Raw genomic sequence first — 19058 nt, forward strand, 5'->3', positions numbered from 1 at the left:
TGAGGTTTCATTGAATTCGTTGTTCAAGTCCAAACATTTTACAGCGGACAGTGCCACCTGGTGGCCTCTGAAAATCAGGACACTGTTTCATGAAACCTCATCAACCCTTTGCTCTCACTCTGCTACGTTATGACCCAAATATCTTGTATACCATATTTTCCGGACTATGAGCTGCTACTTTTTTCTCGTGGTCTGAACCCTGCGGCTTATACAACGACGTGAGTTTTTACTAGGGATGCTCATATCGATCAGCCACCAACAATGAAATATATATATATATATATATATATATATATATATATATATATATATATATATATATATATATATATATATATATATATATATATATATATATACTGGAAAATACCTTCTGAAAATCCTTTGGAACGCTTTTGGAAATGAATTTCCATATCTCCAAACGTCTTTACCGTAGCTGTGTGACTAGAATCTTCACGATCATATGCGATCATATTGTTGTTTTGATTTCCGAAGGACAAAAGCAAACACAGAAATACTTTGGTTTGTCTTTGACATAATTTTGATGAATTAGAAAAGGAGTATGACGAATGGAGAAGGCGCCAAGCTCTGGAAACATTACAGCTGAGACAGCGAGGACGGACACCATTCGTTCGTGCGAGAGGCAACCTCACACGCGGCTAGTCATTTTAAAATACACAGCGAAACACATCAATTTAAAAAGGAATTTGTTTTAATATTAATAATAAAGCTTTGCTGACACAGCACTTTTTAGAAAGTTGTGCAACTGGGTTTGGGGGTACTTCGGGTGAAAGGCGGGGGACACCCAGTATCATGTGTGTCATGTGAAAACTATTTTTCAATTCAGAAAGTAGCTGAACTCAGAAAAAGAACCTTATATTTTCGTATAGTTCCGGAACTGTGTTAACGTTTTCCTCAAATACTGCGATAAAATTTCAAGTCTGTCGCAGAAGACCTGATGAAATATCATTTAATTTGACATTTAATTATGAGCCGTAATATTTCCTTCATCCGACCGACTGCTCACGCGGCGCAGCTTCCTGCCGCCGAAGTATAAAAACTGTTTACAGTTCCCCGAGTCCACACAGGAAGTTTCCCATGATGGGGAGCGTCTGAAGGTGAAAACACCAGCAGACTCACAAACACAGGCGAACACCGTCGTCCACTATCAGAAGCGCCCGAGACAAAAGGGTTCATATCCACTCGGTCATGAAAATGAATGATCCAGATCGCGACACACTTCTCCCTGTTTAACTGCAGCGGCTGAGACTCGCTTGTTTTAATGACCTTTATTGCAGCGCCGACGTCCTTCAGCGTCAGGCTCCAACTTCTGCCTCCACCCATCACTCCATGACCAGAACCATGACAAAGGTACTGACTTCGACCCGCCGGTGAGTTTTGCTTATGCAATACGAGGTGCCATTAATTGGGGTAATGAGGCTTGAACACTGACTTTCAGCGCCGCGTTTGGTCTCAATCATATAGTGATGACTCGGCAGAAAGGGCGACGGCCTGGAGTGGCTCAGGTCATTAGCGGCCGAGGCTTGTCTATTAGACTCACGTTAGAGGTGCAGTCACTGAGCTGGACCAGACCTTCTGGGTCAGAGGGAGGGGAGAGAAGCTTCAGGACCAACAGGGACAAACACCACAAAACATGGGATAAATGATCACAGACATTCCTGCTGGCTTTTCAGAGACTCGTATTCCAACTTTATCAGTCGCTACATGTCAAACGTGAGCAACAGCCAGCTGTGTGTAGTGGTCTGCCACCAGCAAACATGGGTTTTCATGGCAGCGTTACAACTACAACACTCAAGTTTTCTAGAAAACGTAGAAAAGGATGTCTTTTGTTACATTTCAAGTTACCGTAATTTCCGGAGTATAAGCTGCTATTGTTTTCTCACGGTCTGAAACCTGCGGTTTATGCAACGCCGCGGCTAATATAGGGATTTTTACAGGCCAAAGAGCGTCATGCTGCCAAAATATTGAGCCTTTTCACATCAAAGCGATGAAATCACAGGCGTTTTATTGACTCAAAATGGTCCGTTTTGTTCGCAGCTATGCCCACACAGCCGATCTCCTGGAGGATCGGAGACGTGAAGCAGCAGCTGAGACCAGCTGTGGTGTCAGAACCTGGGACACACAGTCGACAACAGTGCATTTTGAGTGCTTTAATGTCAATAAAAGATGTGAGGAGTTTGTGATTCCAGTTCAGAACATTGCCCAGTTTGTTTCGTGAGTCAGTCTCCATGCTGGAGCCCCTTTTCCAAAGTAGTTTAGAAGTGACCTTCATTCATTTTTAAGCCATTCTACAGCTCAGACAGCACCACTGCACCCACAGCTTATGGACCGGTGGCACTCATGAATAAACAAGATCTATTTTCCTTCTTAAATTTAGTGGGTGGGGCTAATATTCCGGTGCACTCAATACGCTGGAATTTATGGTACTATACTAATCGTGGAAATATTCTGGTCCGTCTTGACGAAGTGGGCTGTCGTAGAACCAAAACTGAGTAAATCTATTGAACTAATCTACTAGTTTGTAGCGTTAGCCACCTTGCTATCCGTTCCAGTGCGCGAAGTGGAAATTCTTCTCACATTATTATTTTATTTAGATTTTTTAATTATATTTTCTGTTGAATGGATCGTGAGCATATGCACTGTGTTATATATTTCTACTTTCATGTTTCATTTGCTTTGTTTTCTTTCAAGGTTTTCATTAGAGATGCTTCAAAAACTGGCATTTTGACAACTCTCTATTAAAGAATAAAGTAAAATGAGAATAATGGCGGGAAGAATATGAAAAAAATGTGAAGCGTCAGTGAAGTTTTAAGGGTTCAGTCAGTTTTAAGATTAAATATATGTGTGCAATAATAACAGGTAAAACAATGTGCGAGTATTTTAGTTTCCAAACCTCTTTCTTTGGAGTTTGTATGACTTTTGTTGCTTCTAATTGAAATATACGTTCGTTCTGCACAGGGCTGTTCTCAGCGGCGCGTATAAATACCAACAAGCTAGCTGCTACTCGTGGTTAAAAACTGCAAATATATTCTCGTTTTAAGACATGTTTTTGATTTCCGTCCTGTCGTGTTCCACTTTTATTAAATTCAATTTAATGTCTAAGAAAAAAAAAAAAGTTTGAGGCAGACATGTATATTCATATGCAGCGAAATCAATCTCTTAAACCCAAACTACTTGCAAATGCAAATGTTTTTCTTGATCAAAAGGCACCGACTGACACGTCCACCTCATTCCGCAAGGTTGCAAGACGTCAATCACTGATCAATACCACTGAGGAATGTGCTTCAGAGTATCGCCCATCGACGCCGGCGTCCACGCGGCCCGCCATGAAATTGTTTATAAACGACTGTTTGGCTTTATCTCCGGGGAGCAACCGTGTAAAAAAAAAAGAGCAAGTTGCTGATGAAGCACTTTGTTGCAAAATAAACTTCAAAATAACCAGAGGCCTGCTGCTGGCGATGTTTTGATGATGGATTTTGAATAATGCAAATATGATAAATTAGCCGGCACGTAGCATTTTGCTAATGAATCACGGCGAGGTTTTGGGAGGTGCAGTCAGTGATAATGTTATCTGGTTGATGCATGGCCCGTGTGAAGCCCCCGTCTCCGAGCTGACGCTCAAGTCCGCGCTTGACTTTCCTGAGCGTGTCCCGCTCTTTCTGGTCCACAGATGGGATTTCATTTTAATTGACAGTTACCCAGATGCATTTGTCAAAATGACAAGAAGAGAGGGGGGGAGGGAGGAGGGTGCTCACTGAGGTATAGACCAGGGATTGTTTGTCTCTTCATGTCTTATTCATTCATTTATATATCTGGCCACATCAGCCAATCAAAGGGCTGCCCACTGACAGAGTGGAAGGCGGTACGTCGAGCCATGTTTGCGAGCGCGGGGTGCAGCGCCTGAGCGTCCATTGATCCCCAGCCTTCTCTGTGAAGTCTGCCCTTTGTCTGCCAGGTACACCTCTCCTGCCGTCTTTCTTCTCACTGTCATTTCCTGACACATGGCTCTGACACATCCTGAGTGTCGCACCGGTGGGAAAATAACACATATCTCTGACCTCTTGAACTCTCTCTCTTCTGAAAGCCCCGGAGAAAGAATGCTTTAGCTGCCCACGCCTCTCTAAATGTCCACCGAGGGACATGGCTATTGAGACGGAGGGGGGTCGCCAGACATTTCAAGACAGGTATAGATCTTCAGCTGTTGTCAGGTGGGGGTATCGAGCAAAACAGCCCAGGATTTATAGTGTCCACACTTCATGTATTGTGCATGGACTGCAGAGAGGCCAGAGTAATAGACAGTGTTGTCAGCACTTTCTCCACCAGATCGGCTTCAGCCTTAAATCTCAGTCTGTATACAAAGCGGCTCAATTTGTTTCCAGATGGCTGCATCATTTTTTCACGGCACCGTTCCTCAAAAAATGAGTGGGGTCTGGATGTGGCTGGCCAGTGCAAAAATGTCTGTCCTGGTAACCGGTTTCAAACTTGTGTCCCTTTTGAATGTGGTTTGTGTGCCGTTTTGGCACTCTAATTTCCTCCCACAGTACGAACACGGACAGAAAGTAATAGACAATAAATGTTTATGTATTTATTTAAATGTTATCAATTTCATTCACCCCCCCAAAAAACATAAAATAACACTTTGTTGTGTTTTGTTTTTTTGTGGGGCCCAAACTTTTTCCCCCCCCCCCAAGTATAAAAATTATTCAATTGTTGATTTCAATCGGCTTATTCCCAGCTATATAGGGCAAGAGGTAGCTGACACATGCGACTGTAAAATAAACAAATTTGATGGAAATAAATAGTAAAAGAAAATTAAAAAACACCATCAACTCATAACAAATAAGACTATTTTTTTAGACTTTTCTGGGGCCATCTTTGGCCCTCAGGTCTTGAGTTTTATCATGTTCCCTAAAACATCCCAGGAACTCAATGAGATTCTGGACCGTATTTTCGACATTTACCCTGAAGAATCCTTGGAGGTACTTATATACTTTGCAGGCAACCCGATGACAAACATTGCATTTTGTGGATATAAATGTTGCGCATGTGGTAGAAGGTGCCATTGAATCCTTCATTCAGCATGTAGGACACATATGGTAAGCCGACAGATTTGGTACGTACGAAAGAGACAAGTTTTGTTTCGCGAGTCAGACTACAAAACTATTGGTTTTCAGTAGTGACTGAAAAGTGTGTCAAAGATCCGGGATCAGAATATACAAATATTGCGCAAAGCCCTGGCGCTAGATGGTTTTCCGTGGCCTTCCAAAAACAGAAAAACCAGAAAAGATAGCAAGACAATTTGACAGCAAGCAGATGGAAGGTTTCAAAGAGACTCATTTCCCGTTAGAGGAGCGCACGTAAAAGACTGCTGAGCAAATATGAATGCAGTCTGGGCGATGTCATGTGACTGAATTTGACCTCACTGATGTAAAGTTCCCTCAAGATGTGAGTCATCTCTGATCTGTTTTAATTCACTCATTTCTGCGAGGACAGATTTGCTATTCTGACACTGAGGAGCCACCAATGGAGACAAATGCTTAGTTAACACACACACTGGTTGAGATGATGCGCCGTCATGTGTCATACACAACCTCTCACGGGGCCTTCGTCCATTCACACTCTAAGTGATGACCACACAGTTTAGGCACATAAGACGTGACGTGGGTGGAGGGGGAGTGTGTTGCGGGGGTGGGAGTCACATGGTGTTGTCTCTGCATCGACCCGAGGAAGCCGTGTCACCGATCATTCATTGAGCCGCTGTTGTATACATTAAGGTCGGAGTGGGAGGGGATTGGCGGCGCTCTCTCCACAGCAACAGAGCGCAGCCTATGGAAAATGCCTGGCCGCGGCGGTGATGTCATCACAGTGGAACATGCATTTCCACACGCTGTCTGCCGGGCGAGCGGCCGGTGGGAGGGAAAGGCAGCCTGACAGACACACCTCCCACATGCGGCATCACCTTCAGGCCGTCCTCAGCTGCACCACTGGGATAGTGGGGATATTGAATGAGCCACACAACAAGCTCATGTTCACGGCTGATTTATCTTGTGCAGGTGTGACGCCGCCAATATATTGACGGATCAAAAAGTGATGGAGGGCCATATGCTCTACCGATGATGAACATTGACAAGGCAGCACTTGACAATACGCACTACAAAACGCAAGTGTGTGTGTTTAAGAATGAGTAAGCGGTGACCTCGGGGATTACAGAAGAAAAAAAAAAAAAACTCCAGATCACATTGTGTACTTGCACTCGGCCATTGTATCACCAGGGGCAGCCTCTTAAAGTTGTTTGGAAATCTGTGCAGCTTGAGCTTTCTAATCCTTTTTGGGCTCACAATGGCGCTTTTTGTCGGACAATAGTAAAAGGAGTGAAAAGGGACAAGTGCAAGTGTGGCCGGCGCATCTGAGCTCTGATGTCATGCAAAGCAGCAGAAGGAGACAAATGTGTGTTGTGTGTGTGTGTGTGTGTGTGGACATGCGTTGCCTTCGCTTGACGCCATTTTGCTGTCACAAGCTTCCTTTGTACCCAACAGAAAGGTATTAAAGTTGGAGCCATCAGAGTGTTAATCGACTTAGTGCGATTGTTTGTGAGACACGCATGAAAGGTTGGCTGCTTTTTTTCAGTCTTAGGTCTCTGGTTCTCTCTGTGGCTACAGCTGCCACAGTTTGGCACCAGGAGAGTGGAAGGGATGCATTGGTAGATGGGTAGCCAGTGTGTTTCAAATAAACATGGGATAAAATGTCATAAACATCAATGTTTACAGACCATTTTCTCATGAAAACCTTTTTTTTTTTTTACTGGAGGCGGAGCCTCACGGGTTCAAACGGGTGAGTGGGTCATCTGCAACCCTATCCACACACCTCAATGCCCTAGAGGTGTCCAGGTGAAGGTGAGATTTAGGAGAACAGCTGGTCATCCTTTGTGTCGCAGTCTGTTGCTCTGTACCAGACCATGATGTCACAGGTAGCAAAGGAATTTTATGCTTAAACTCCATGAAACAACTCCACCACCAAGATAGTTGGGTCAATGGCACGGCAGAGTTTGTGCTTTTGTTAGAACCCAATGCTGTTGACAAACAAAATATCCACCAGGGGGAGCAGCCCATAGTCAAGAGTTTAAGGCGACGACAATCTCCAAAACAAACATGGCGACTGTGAACGAAGCATTGATCATGTACCTCAAAAGACGAAACGGAGGCAGCGATGTAGGAGCCAGTGGTCGGTTAAATATATCGCGACTGGAGAAGAGAGAATTTCTGCCATTGTTATGTCTTCTTTGTGTCTCATTAAAGCTACATATCGGGTAGTAACAGCAACATAAAGAAGTTGTAGAACGATTACTTCAGAACTGGTAGGGACTTGGGCAGCCAAACAAGTGAATGAAAAAACCTTCAAAGTTGTTGACCAATCCATGAATTTTGTGAAAATCCACTCCCAACTTTGTGAGTTATGCTGTTGACAAACAAACAAATGAGGAAGCGCCAGCAAATGCATAACCTCCACCGAGCTCTAGACACTATAATTCTATCAGCAGGGTTCCTTCAAAACCGCTCTGTACCTTGGTAGTGCCGAGTGCAAACCGGTCCTCACTGTAAATCCCTCTGAAACAGAGCAACGCTGCTTCATCGCTCATAATAAGCTACGTGAGTAGATTCCTTTACAGCTTTACAGTGCTCGGCCACGGACAGCGGCTGCCGTGATTTGCTGCGGCACATTACGCTGACAGATTGACTGACAAACAGTTCAGACGCTCGGTGCCAGCGTTGCTCGGGTCATCCTGGAGACTGTTTGCTGTTGTCCGGTGATTTGCCAGAGCTGCTCTAGATGACAACCATACTTCATCCTTCACTTTCATTGCCCCCATAAAAGGGTCCTCGGCGGCGCTGGACGCTGCCGGTTCCTGGTTAGTCTTTGTCATCATTACGGTGTCAGCGACAGGATAAGCAGAATTGGTGAGGGTGAGTGTAGAGGACACTCAGAAGGTGGGGGCCGGTAACTAGACCCGGGGCAAAAGTCACATGGCTCCTCCAGAATAAGATCATGTGTCCATTCATCTTCATATGTCCCAGTCCCAAATGGCAAATAGATGCTGGGAAAGAGAATCGGTACGTCTCTGCGAATTTATAAATCTTACCCGATTACTTCATCACATTGTTGTTGTTTTTATGTTTTTATATACTCATTTTATGCTCCATTTGCGTGCGAAAAGTGTACCCTTTCTTTTTTTCTTTTGTTTAAACGATGTTACTGTCACTGAACAAATGTGTTCTTTACGTCAAAATATCCACCAGGGGGAGCAGCCCAGAGTCAAGAGTTTAAGGCGACGACAATCTCCAAAACAAACATGGCGACCGTGAACGAAGCATTGATCATGTACCTCAAAAGACGAAACGGAGGCAGCGATGTAGGAGCCAGTGGTCGGTTAAATATATCGCGACTGGAGGACGGAGAATTTCCACCATTGTCACGTCTTCTTTGTGTCTCATTAAAGCTACTTATCGGGTAGTAACAGCAACACTGCTCCCCATGGTTTCAGGTGGTACTGCAAAATGCAAAAATACTGATGAAATGAATGTGAATATACATATTCAGGCTTCCGCTTTGCATGTTGACGCATAAGCCTTTTCATATGAGCAAATGCTTCCCCTCATGTGGCACTTCTAGATGCCATAGGCAGCGCTTTACCTGCCTGACCAACATGTGAAATAAAAATGAAATGTGATAAGGGAAAAGGCACCGTTGCAACACATCACAATCCCACATTCACGGTGCCATGGATCAGGTTTGGGTTAGCGACCCCTCCTGCTTTACCCCATGGTCACATAAGCCTGCATATACCAAGTAACGTTAGGGCTTTAGGACGTCACCCTCTATCCTCATTCTCACCCCCACCATTCATTTTTAACGGTAGTAAATGAAATGGGATCGGAAACATTTATTCAGTTGCAAGGCTCAGGGGTCAGAATGCTGGATGAAGATGTGGGACAGGCCAAATTTGGCATAAAATTTCGAAGCAAAAGTCCGCTGTAAGGCCTTAGAGTTGGTCTGTAACGCATCTTGCGACGACGCATCGATGCAAGACGTGGTATTTCTTTGGAAGGCGCAAAACCACCTTGATAAATGAGGAAAAAAAGGTTTTGCACAAATTTTGTACAGGTAAACGGTTCAGAAAATGGAATGAATGTACATCCCTTTCGACAAACTTTGATGCATCTTGCTCAGAGGTCGAGTATTCATTGCATCTGGAACATGAAACTGTTATTTGCGGTAATGACTCACTTCACTGCAACAACACTGGGAGCACACTTTGTCAGTTTACTATGCATGATTATTTTAGAGGGGAGGAAAAGACAGCAGGGAAACGCTTTCAACTTATGCACAGACAATTTAGTGGATGAGAGCTATTGTTTACCGCAAACACTCTAAACATAAAAGTGACTTTATTCCTGACAAATCATGTATTAAATATGCTGAGCTCAGCAGGGTGGCGAGGTGTCTCGATTCCCGTATTGACACAGTTTCTTGAAGACAGACTGTTGGGTTTAACTGACTGAATGAAGAACTACAAATGCAGACTACAATTAAACTGATCCCATTCCAAAAGTTGAGGGGGAAAGGAACTAAAGTTGCAAGTCTTTGATCTAGAAAATGATTTGTATGCACCGTGATCACACGGCAAACACCACAGGGTGTTTTGGGGGGGGATTTGCAAGGGTCTGTTTGTGCTTATCTGCCTGTGTTTGCGCGCGTGTGCAGGCATTTTTTTTTTGCTGCTTTGTGGCAAAAATAGAGGCTTCACCTGAGAATGAACCTGAGATATATAATAATATATAAATATATATAGACGGCGCTGGCTGTGAGAAAGTATCCTTTAGGTCCTGCAGCAGTCTGCTGAGCTACTGGGATAACAAGAAGGGCTCTGATCTCATCCTGACACGGCTCACTTTGCCGGGAAGAAGCAGGATGATGTAATGCTGCTCGCGCTGCAGCACACACACTTATCAGACGTGTTATGGAAGAGAGAAGAAGAGGGCTGTGATTTTATGGCGCATCATCAGCTGCGCCATCGCTGACTGCAGGGAGTCATGCCTCATTATCAATGTAAAATACAGCTCAAATCCCACATCTGAACGTTTGCGACCGGCTCTAAATTTGAAGCACGTCCAGGGTAAGTCACAGATTCCGTCCGGTTCACCTTTCTCAGACGTGGATAAATGACCAAATTCATTGATGATTCCGAGCGGGAGAGACCATCCATTTGCATTAGCGCCGTCGTTCCCCTTGCCTCAGTCACCTCCAGGAAATCATACGACTCCGGCCCTGTCTAGTGCCGGGGCAAGGGTACTATCCTGCGGATTTTATGCTCGGTAATTAAAGAGATCGGCGTTTTATGTCCCAGACCGGCTCTGATTCACAACCAGACGCACTAAAACGGAACAGCCTTGTTCTTACTCTTGACTTCCTCTGTTTAATTGTCCTTTGTGTCAGGTTGAGTTCTCCTGTAACCACCTTAATATATGGCGCGTCATGTGCCGCGTCCGTCGGCTAAAAGGGGAGAGTGGTGCGGCGAGGCAAAGCCCCGCACCTGTCGGGGCGCGAGCGTGATGGGTGTGACTGCGTGGCTTGGCGCTGCCCTCTTACCTCATCTCCCTTTAACACGGTCTTGGCGTAAGTAAAGCAGCGTGAGTGAGGCGAGCGCGGACCTGCCCTTGTCCTGTCCGCCGCTCCTTTCCTGTGCCAGCGGCTCGGAGGTGAAACACGTGTCAGGGGCCTGGGATGGAGCCGGAGAGGGAGATGAGTCAGATGAACACTTGTCAGGTGAGGTCATCGCCGCCGAGCACTGATGACTGGCCCCAGCTGTTGGAGTGCACTGAGCCGCGCTCTGCAGCACCTGTCTGAAGTCATTTCTGCTCACACAACTGCAGCGCGCCGCGGCTCTGATTCACACACGGCTTTCATAAGTCCTCGGTGACGGTGCCAACGCAGGTCAGGCGGGAGCACATCAGAGGGGGTTTTATGAGGTGCTGCCTTCACCAGTGAGAGCTTGGATCTCTCCACGCAGAGCCTCATCTGTGCCATACTGGAATGGATTTCACAGTGTCCCGTAAAAGTTTCCAACCCTTCTGTCCCATGTAGAGCTCAGACACTACATGAAAGTGCCCTATCAAGACACTTCTCTTGTCATGCTATTGGCGTTTTCTAAATGGTGCATCACTCATGTGACAGGACACTGACATAATCGCAGTATGAAGTATTTGTGTTACAGCCAGCGAGCTGCTCAGCTATAACCCGCCCCCCACTTTCAGTAGCTGTGGAGAAACTCCCTTCGATTCCATATCATGGTGTAAATCATAGAGATCAGGACTCCAGCCACGATGGGGCGTTTATTTTCACCCAATATTATTGCCCATCATAATCATTTAAGTTTGGAATAGCACTGACTGCAATGAGCTCAGTTTGACAGCAGATGGCAGATTGTTTTTCGGACTGATGGCACACAAGAAAGAAGCAAAGGGAGTCAGGGAAGCCATTCAAGTCAACGTTGAAACCTTCAGGAGAGTAGTGCCACCAAAATAGAGTCAATTTCTTACCAGTATTGTAGGTTTCACTGGAACATGTTAGAGTTAATGAAGGTCAAACTTGGCCCCCATTATGCAACATTCATTGGCTGAGGTGGTGATGTATATAGTTACTGCACAAGCAGTTGAATTTCGGTGAAATGTTGTTCAACAGATCGACACCAGCGCCTGTTCTCATCTGTGAAAGTGATACGACTGACTGCGGGCTGAAATAAAAAACTGAGTCACAAACGTACTTTGTTTATGGACGACTCAATTCCGAAGAAGAACGGCATCAATTCCTCTCCAGGAGAGAAAGCAGTCGGAGGAAAAACAAGGTTGTGATTTAAGAAAAAATGTGCTTCTATCGCCTGATGATGATGTCACACACTGCTGTTTTGATTGAGATTTTTTTTCCTCGCCTCTCATTATTAAATAAAACTGCAAATTAGCTCTTGAGTCTTTTTTTTTCTGCACACATGAAGCCTTTTAAATAAAGTATCTGATGTATGGTTGAAAAACAGGAAGTTTACTAATGTCTTCTGAACAGAAAGTCACCAGCAAGAAGAGAAAATCATGTTTACAAATCGTTTTGTTTTCAATAGAAAATAAACTCGAACTCAGGAAAAGCCCATTGAAAAGAAAATGAACAATTTTTCTGCACTGAAAACGGAAAATAATCTGCACGATTCCACCAATCAATTCGAGGTGTCGATATGTTTTATGTGTGCTAAACATTTGTGGACACGGCTGTGAATAATTGAAAAAATACTAGCTGACTTTACTAGCTTGACATTCTCAGGTGTGTATAATACATTTTTTGAATAGAAGTGTGTGTCGCTTCGACCTGTTTGTTCGCTTAGGTGAACCCCTCACTGGTCTCGCGCAAACACACTTGGAAGCCTCCAGACCAATCGCAACAGTAGATAATCCCGGGGAATTATCTTGCTATTTCATTAAAAGAAACCTATCTTTCAGTCCCACTAGGATTGTTTTAAATCCCCTAAAATGGTCTGGATATAAAACAATTTCTCCGATACTGAAACCGTTTACCCTTCAAACATATTCCCGCAGAACATATTCCCGCTGAGCAGAAAGTGTTTTATCCCATCACGTGAGGCTTGAAGCAGGGGGTGATGAGTGTCTACGCTGATGTCAGTTCTGACACATTATCGCTCACCGACGTTACACAAACATGCCGTCATTCACCGCCTCAGTTGTTGGGAAACCCACGAGAATATTATTTTTTCATTCCGTCCAGATGCATTTTAGCCCATAGGTGCTGCTATCATAAATAAACCTGAAAAGTCAGTGGAAAAGTCGGTCATGTGAGGTGGGCTTGTTCCCACTGTGCACACAAAAGAGGCGGAACAATACTGTAAATTACAACAATGCAGTCGATCTTCTTCCCTCAACAACTGTTTCACTGTAATAGCCGCACTTTATAACAGCCGGCACCGTTGAATAACTCTGATTTAATCTCGCCGGCAATCAATATCTTTTGACTGCTATGATTGATGAACATTAAGTAGTACTATTATCCCCGAGAAGAAGAAAAGTGTCCAAGTCTGAATTGCGCCGCCCGCTGCTCCATCAAAGCGCTAATGTGAAAAGAATCATTTGTCAGCTAATTCACAAATAGGTTTAGAACTGCGGACAGATTTTCTTAATGAATATGTGAATTACTGGTGAATTGATTTCTATTGTGTGGGGTGGTGTTGGGGGGGGGGGGGGGGGGGGGTAAAAACCTGGGAAAGACTAAAGAACTAGCGGCTCAGGCGCCTTCAGACGCACCTCATTGACGTTTGGGTTGGAGACGAGGAGAAATATGGCATATGCTGAAAGCAGCAGATTGTGTGTTTCAAGCCCTCGGTGAATCGAGGTCATGGCAGTGACCCTTTTAGTAGTAGCTTGTCATACATTTAGCAGAGCAGGGGATCATTTCAAACTGTCTTCCATCACATTATGACAGATCTTAATTGACTACCGATGCAGCTCTGCTGAGTTGGCGGAAAAAAAAAAATCGGATTTTAATCTAATCACCGCAATGTACCTGACTGGCTCCTCACAACACTCCGGCATATTAAAAGATTCGCGTTCCAGGGATGGGTCAAAGTGCGGCGGGAGAACTGGATCCAACAAGAGCCCGCTTTCATTATCACCATCACTGAAGGATTCCTCTTGATGTGTCTTCGTTGGAATCGGAGGCTTAAATTTACCTTCAACTCAATAGTGGTTTGAGAGGCGAATCTCATTCTTTGTCCTCCGGCAGAACTGGTCACTCAATAACATCTCAGTTAAAAAAACAAAACTGCATTTCCAAACTAAACATAATAGAAGACTTCCGGTTTGTAAAATATGGACCGACTTCTACTGCATCCGGGAGGCACTTTGTAATGATCACTGGTTTGAGTTAGACTCAACTTCTTCCTCGTAATAGTATGAGCATTTCTGATACGGTTGTACCTGTCTCTAACACTCTTGCACAAGGTTCTTTTGGATTTATTGAGGTGTGTACGACTGATCAAGTGAAGGCTGGTGCAGAGTGAAATCCGTATCGAGTTTTTCACGCATTTGGAAAAAAATATAGTGTCAATAGATCATGTAGAAAATACATCTGAAGTGAACTGTTACTGCTATTACTAGCACGCTTTGAGTGTCGGTTGAATTACAGCAGGTTTAGCTAGCAGGGCACCGGGGGGGTCCTGGGGCACCCCACTTTCACACGCCTTCACCGAATGTGTTTTACAAAAAGGTTCGCCAACTCAAACCTTCCTTCCAAACTGATCAAATCTCACTTCACTAGAGTCACATTGACTCGCATCTTACTGGCTAAAAATCTGTGCCTTAGCCTGGTCAAGACTTGAGGCTAAACCTGGGGAGCTAGTTTTCGTCATTATTTAAAGTTGCTACTCTCCACTGGCAGATGGCAGACCGCGACCTGTAACTTGAATCAGAGCAAGGTGTGGGAGAGTTTCTTCTTCTATCATGGAGTTGAGGAAGAGTATCACCAGTGGATCAGATAAAGATCTCTAAAAGTGGGGTGCGGGGCTTCTCTTTTAAAGTATGCCTGAGCTACACCTATCTCTTAACAGTTGTCAAGCTACAGCCTTGTTGAAGTACAATATTTCACTGAATAAAACCCAAACGCAGTTTGGGTAGAAGAGGCTCTGAAGCCAAAACCTTCAACATTATCCATTCAATTTCATTTTGCGTGGGCATTATTTCAACCTCAACCTACTGCAAACCATGAAATACATGTGTTAAATCGTCATTTCTCCTGTTATTATTAGAAATTTTAGCATTGAAAATGAAACCAAAAAGGTAGTTCTGTGCTTGGAATATGCAGTGCAACATGTGACGTTAATGTCTTCACTGCTGGACTAGAAAACTTTGTCCTAAAAAAAAAGTAAAAGTGAAGTACACTCAGTGAAGTGAAGGGTTCAGTCCTGCTATATCAATCCGCCAGTGGGCCAAGTTTGAAATGTGAATGCATTAAACTTCAGTTACCCTCTCCTCTTCCCTCCATATTCGCCAAGCCACTTTTCATTTTTACTTTTCCCAACACACAGAGACAATTCTCAGCCTTCCCAGGTTTATCACTGAACCGCATCATTAAGAAGTGCCCCACGGATCTGTGTCTAAACCACACGTCGACTAGCTGCCTCCAGATCCCAGGATAAAAAGCCCAAGGCTGAGCAGGCTGACATTCCTCTGCAGAAAGGTAAATGATGGCACGGAGGACGGTGGTCCGGGGTCCCTTCAGTGGTCTCAGCGACGGAGAATGATGATAGATTGCCGGGAGAGTTGGCTGAGAGATGGATCGGGGCTGGCGCACACAAAGAGCACCATCTGCTGTCAGCTCAGGTGACTCATTCAACTGCTCTGACATGTAAAGAAGCGCAGTGAGAACACGTCCGACCGCGGTCAGCAGCGCCGATGATAGACTGAGCGGAGAGGAAGCGGGAGGGTGAGGAGGGAGGCTATTGAGTTTCAGACAGGTGTCGGACATTTATTACACAAGAATATGCCAACGATTAACTCTTTTTTTTTGTTTTTTTTTCAGATGATTTATACGTGTGAGCAGACACAACACGGAGACACTGCGGGCAGAAAAACCACACCGAACACTTGAACATTTCACCTCTTGTGAAAAAAAAAACAGAGCTCCAGTCTGCTCACATCCGTCCCAAGCAGTGTGTTCCAGCCTTATATTGGCAATATATCATCCTGAGAACCCTGTGTATATTATTGGAGAGAAATAACAGGATAGCTCCGGGGCAAAAGGCCAGGCCAGTGCCGGTATCAAATGACCGTGTCTGGCCCTCTTAAAACAATGATCTGTTTATGGACAATTTTAACAGGCTAAAGTACTCCTAAAACACACCCCGCTTTAAAGGCAGAAGGAAAAGTGCCATTACTGAAGCTAATGATTTTCTTTTTTCCACACTTTTGCTCAATATTTTGTGATAAATATAAATCAAACTTACTTTAAACATCTGTGCCACGTCGCGCACACAACCCTCACACATTTTTGAAAAGACGTTGGAAAGAGTAGCAGAGTAAAAAACAACATACGGAGCACGTACTTCAAAGGAATAAATACAAATCTGAACTGTTCAATTCAACGAAAGTCCATTTTGGCTCCACCAAAACAGATGAATGGATTTCTGTGAGATTAACAGTAAACAGGAAGTGACACGGATGGCTACATTTTGGTGCTTCCATCTGGATCCACATGTCTTTTGAAGGGTCTGTACAAGATCTGCCTCTTGAGCTCCAGTATCTTTGTTCTCACTCCGTGAGCTGTGAGTCATGTAACACTACCGCCACCTATTTTCTGGTTGAATTCCTTGTTGCCAACAGTATTTCAAATGCTATCCAATAATGCCACTAAAATAACTGAAGACTTAGAATATAGGGTGAAAAGGAGAAGCCTGGTGGGTGTTTTTTGGTTTCTACAGGTGGTTCAACAGGTGCTAAAAAATGCTTTGTAAAGGATCCATGGTGATGCCAGTTAGGTTTTTCCTGTTTTTGTTAAACGCTCAGTCTGGTTTGAAATGGCGCGGAAATAAAAATAAAAAATGTTTCTAATGTCCTGAAGTTGTTTCTCTAATGTATTTGTGACTTTAAAGTAACTGGACTCCAAATTTTGATCAGATAATTGTAGTATTTCATCTGGGATTATACTGGCTTTCCACAAGTAAATATTATCTTTATCAAATACAGTGAATTTCAAGATGCCTCATGTTGTTTTCTGTTGTTGTTTTTGACCATCTGGTGTTTCATTGCAACACAGGGGAACCAAATACATGGACGGCGTCAGGTTTCCGAGTTGCATGTTGACGTTAAATGAAAGGTTTCGCCTTTAGCTGTTGCTGTAGCATTACCTCCATTGAAATGCCTATGTATCAACATGCAGTGCAGATGAGTGACTTCTGCATCAACAATGATATTCAGATAAGGCTTCACGACACAGTGTTGACGGGTTCATGAGGTTTCATGAAACAGTGTCCTGATTTTCAAAGGCCACCGGATGGCACTGTCTGCTGTAAAATGTTTGGACTTCTAAACCAAGAGCGCCATCTAGTGACCTCTGAAAACGAGGACACTGTTTCATCGACCCTGCAATACTGTTTCATGATGCCTCATCTTCCCATCACTAGTTGTCGCTGATCCTAAACACCCTGGGCTTGTTCCAGGGCTAGAATTTAGGGAGTTGGAAGACGACAGCTTGGCTTGGCGGTCTCATACGCGGAGCTCGCGGAAGTAAGTCCAAGTGTACAGAAAATGCGAATGAAAAAAACATGAGCGACTCTGGTGGCCTATTTGGCGGGAGGTCAAGTGTCGGGCTCAAAGTCATCTAGGATTTCATTTCAGGGATCCAAAAAGGCACCGCTGTCAATAAGAGCGGCGGTATTGACACCTGTGACAGTCCGCTGGTTTGTGTCTGAGCCGCAGCCTCCCCACACTCCAGAGAGTCTGGAGCGTGACTGCTGCGCCGAGTGACGAGGCATGCCAATACTAAAAAGGTCGCAATTTATGAAAGGCCACGACATGAAAGCGCTGATCAATGGCTTCCATAGGCCTCGACTGCGGAGCGAGATTGATTCTATAGGTGATATTGTTACGGGAGATCTGAGACGTGCAGCAAGTGTCAAGAGGCGACGCATGTTCAAGTCGAAAACAAGCAATTCCATAGGATTTGCGTCACTCAGGCTATATGGCGGGACAGTGATGGGGGATCCTCTGACCCCGCGGGGTAATGCGGGCTTGTCAGAGTGAGACAGGTTTAAAGTGGAGACAACAGGGGGAATATTATATTATGGTCAAACGCTGCCTTGCTAGCCAGCAGCCATCACACTGCCTCACTGGACTACAGCCATTTTATTACAGACAATGACAGCAGGATGGATGGATGTATGGCTTTCTGATGAGACGCTCCAGACAGGTCCACCCAAGGGGAGGTGGAGTACATTAGTGTGCATCACTGCCAGAGGAGCCTCGGCGTAATGCATTCAGCGTCTGACTTTAAGAATGAGCCACGCAGCACAGAAACTTACAGAAGAGAAAAGGATGCCACTGAAGTGAGAGGAGTCAGGCCAAGTCATGTTGATCCAACACGGTGTTTCCTTTGGACATAGCTTACATTTTAAGACCATCAAAGCTTCTTTATCGTTGTATTACTCAGGACAATAAGATTTGATGTCTACTCTTACTATTTTATTTTATTTTATTTTATTGACAGCACTTTGTTCCAAAACACTTTCCTAGTTGGTGGTATCCCCACCAATAAATTTGATTATGATTCTGATATATTATCTTCAATAAGATTTCTACTTCAGCACTATGAGTAGTGTCAACAACAATACATGTTTATCACATATGGTTCATGTTCTTTTAATTTTGACTCGATCCTTGAGGTCAAGCAAAGTATTCACTATTCATTATTTTTGACTGGAAAACAAACAATGAAGGCTTTGGAAAACTAAAAGGAATTGACAGCATTAGTGCTCTGATTTCATGCAAACCAGAGTAAAATAAATACATAAAATAATAAATAATGTAAAAAATATATTATAATGAAGCTACTGTACATAATTCACAGATTGGATAAATGGTGCAAATAAAAATTGATTTAAAAAATACTTGTATAATAAGAAAAAAATGTATAATAATTATTACTTTAATTCAAAACTATTTGACAAAATGTAGTTTTAATATAACTTATTTTCCTGAATTTGGTGGTTTAAATGTCCGCGTACTGCTTTAGTGCAACAGAAAGAAAAATGAATGAAAAATACTTACTGGTGGGGAAAAAATATAGCTAATAAAACAACAGTAATGATAAGATTTTGAGCATCTAATATGACAATAATAATTTTTCATGCTTACATTTCCTTGACTGGAGTCCGTGAGACGTCCACCTGCACGTGTCGCGTTTTCAGAACTGCAGTTTTAGTGTCAGAGGTGGGC

At 43.9% G+C, this 19058-nt stretch overlaps 1 protein-coding gene across 4 annotated transcripts in view; it reads right to left on the bottom strand.

Moving 5' to 3' along the window:
* LOC128747099 (doublecortin domain-containing protein 2) overlaps positions 1-19058 on the bottom strand; it is a 159431-nt gene that overhangs the window by 22454 nt on the left and 117919 nt on the right. The window contains exon 11 of one of the 4 annotated variants that reach the window (XR_008412633.1): positions 10666-10795. The exons of the other annotated variants lie outside the window; for them this stretch is intronic. The gene's annotated coding sequence lies outside the window, so the exon portion shown is untranslated. The remainder of the gene's footprint in view (positions 1-10665; positions 10796-19058) is intronic. 4 annotated transcript variants of the gene reach the window in all.

The sequence above is a fragment of the Synchiropus splendidus genome, chromosome 16 (genome assembly GCF_027744825.2).
Source record: "Synchiropus splendidus isolate RoL2022-P1 chromosome 16, RoL_Sspl_1.0, whole genome shotgun sequence".
In the NCBI taxonomy this organism is placed as follows: domain Eukaryota; kingdom Metazoa; phylum Chordata; class Actinopteri; order Syngnathiformes; family Callionymidae; genus Synchiropus; species Synchiropus splendidus.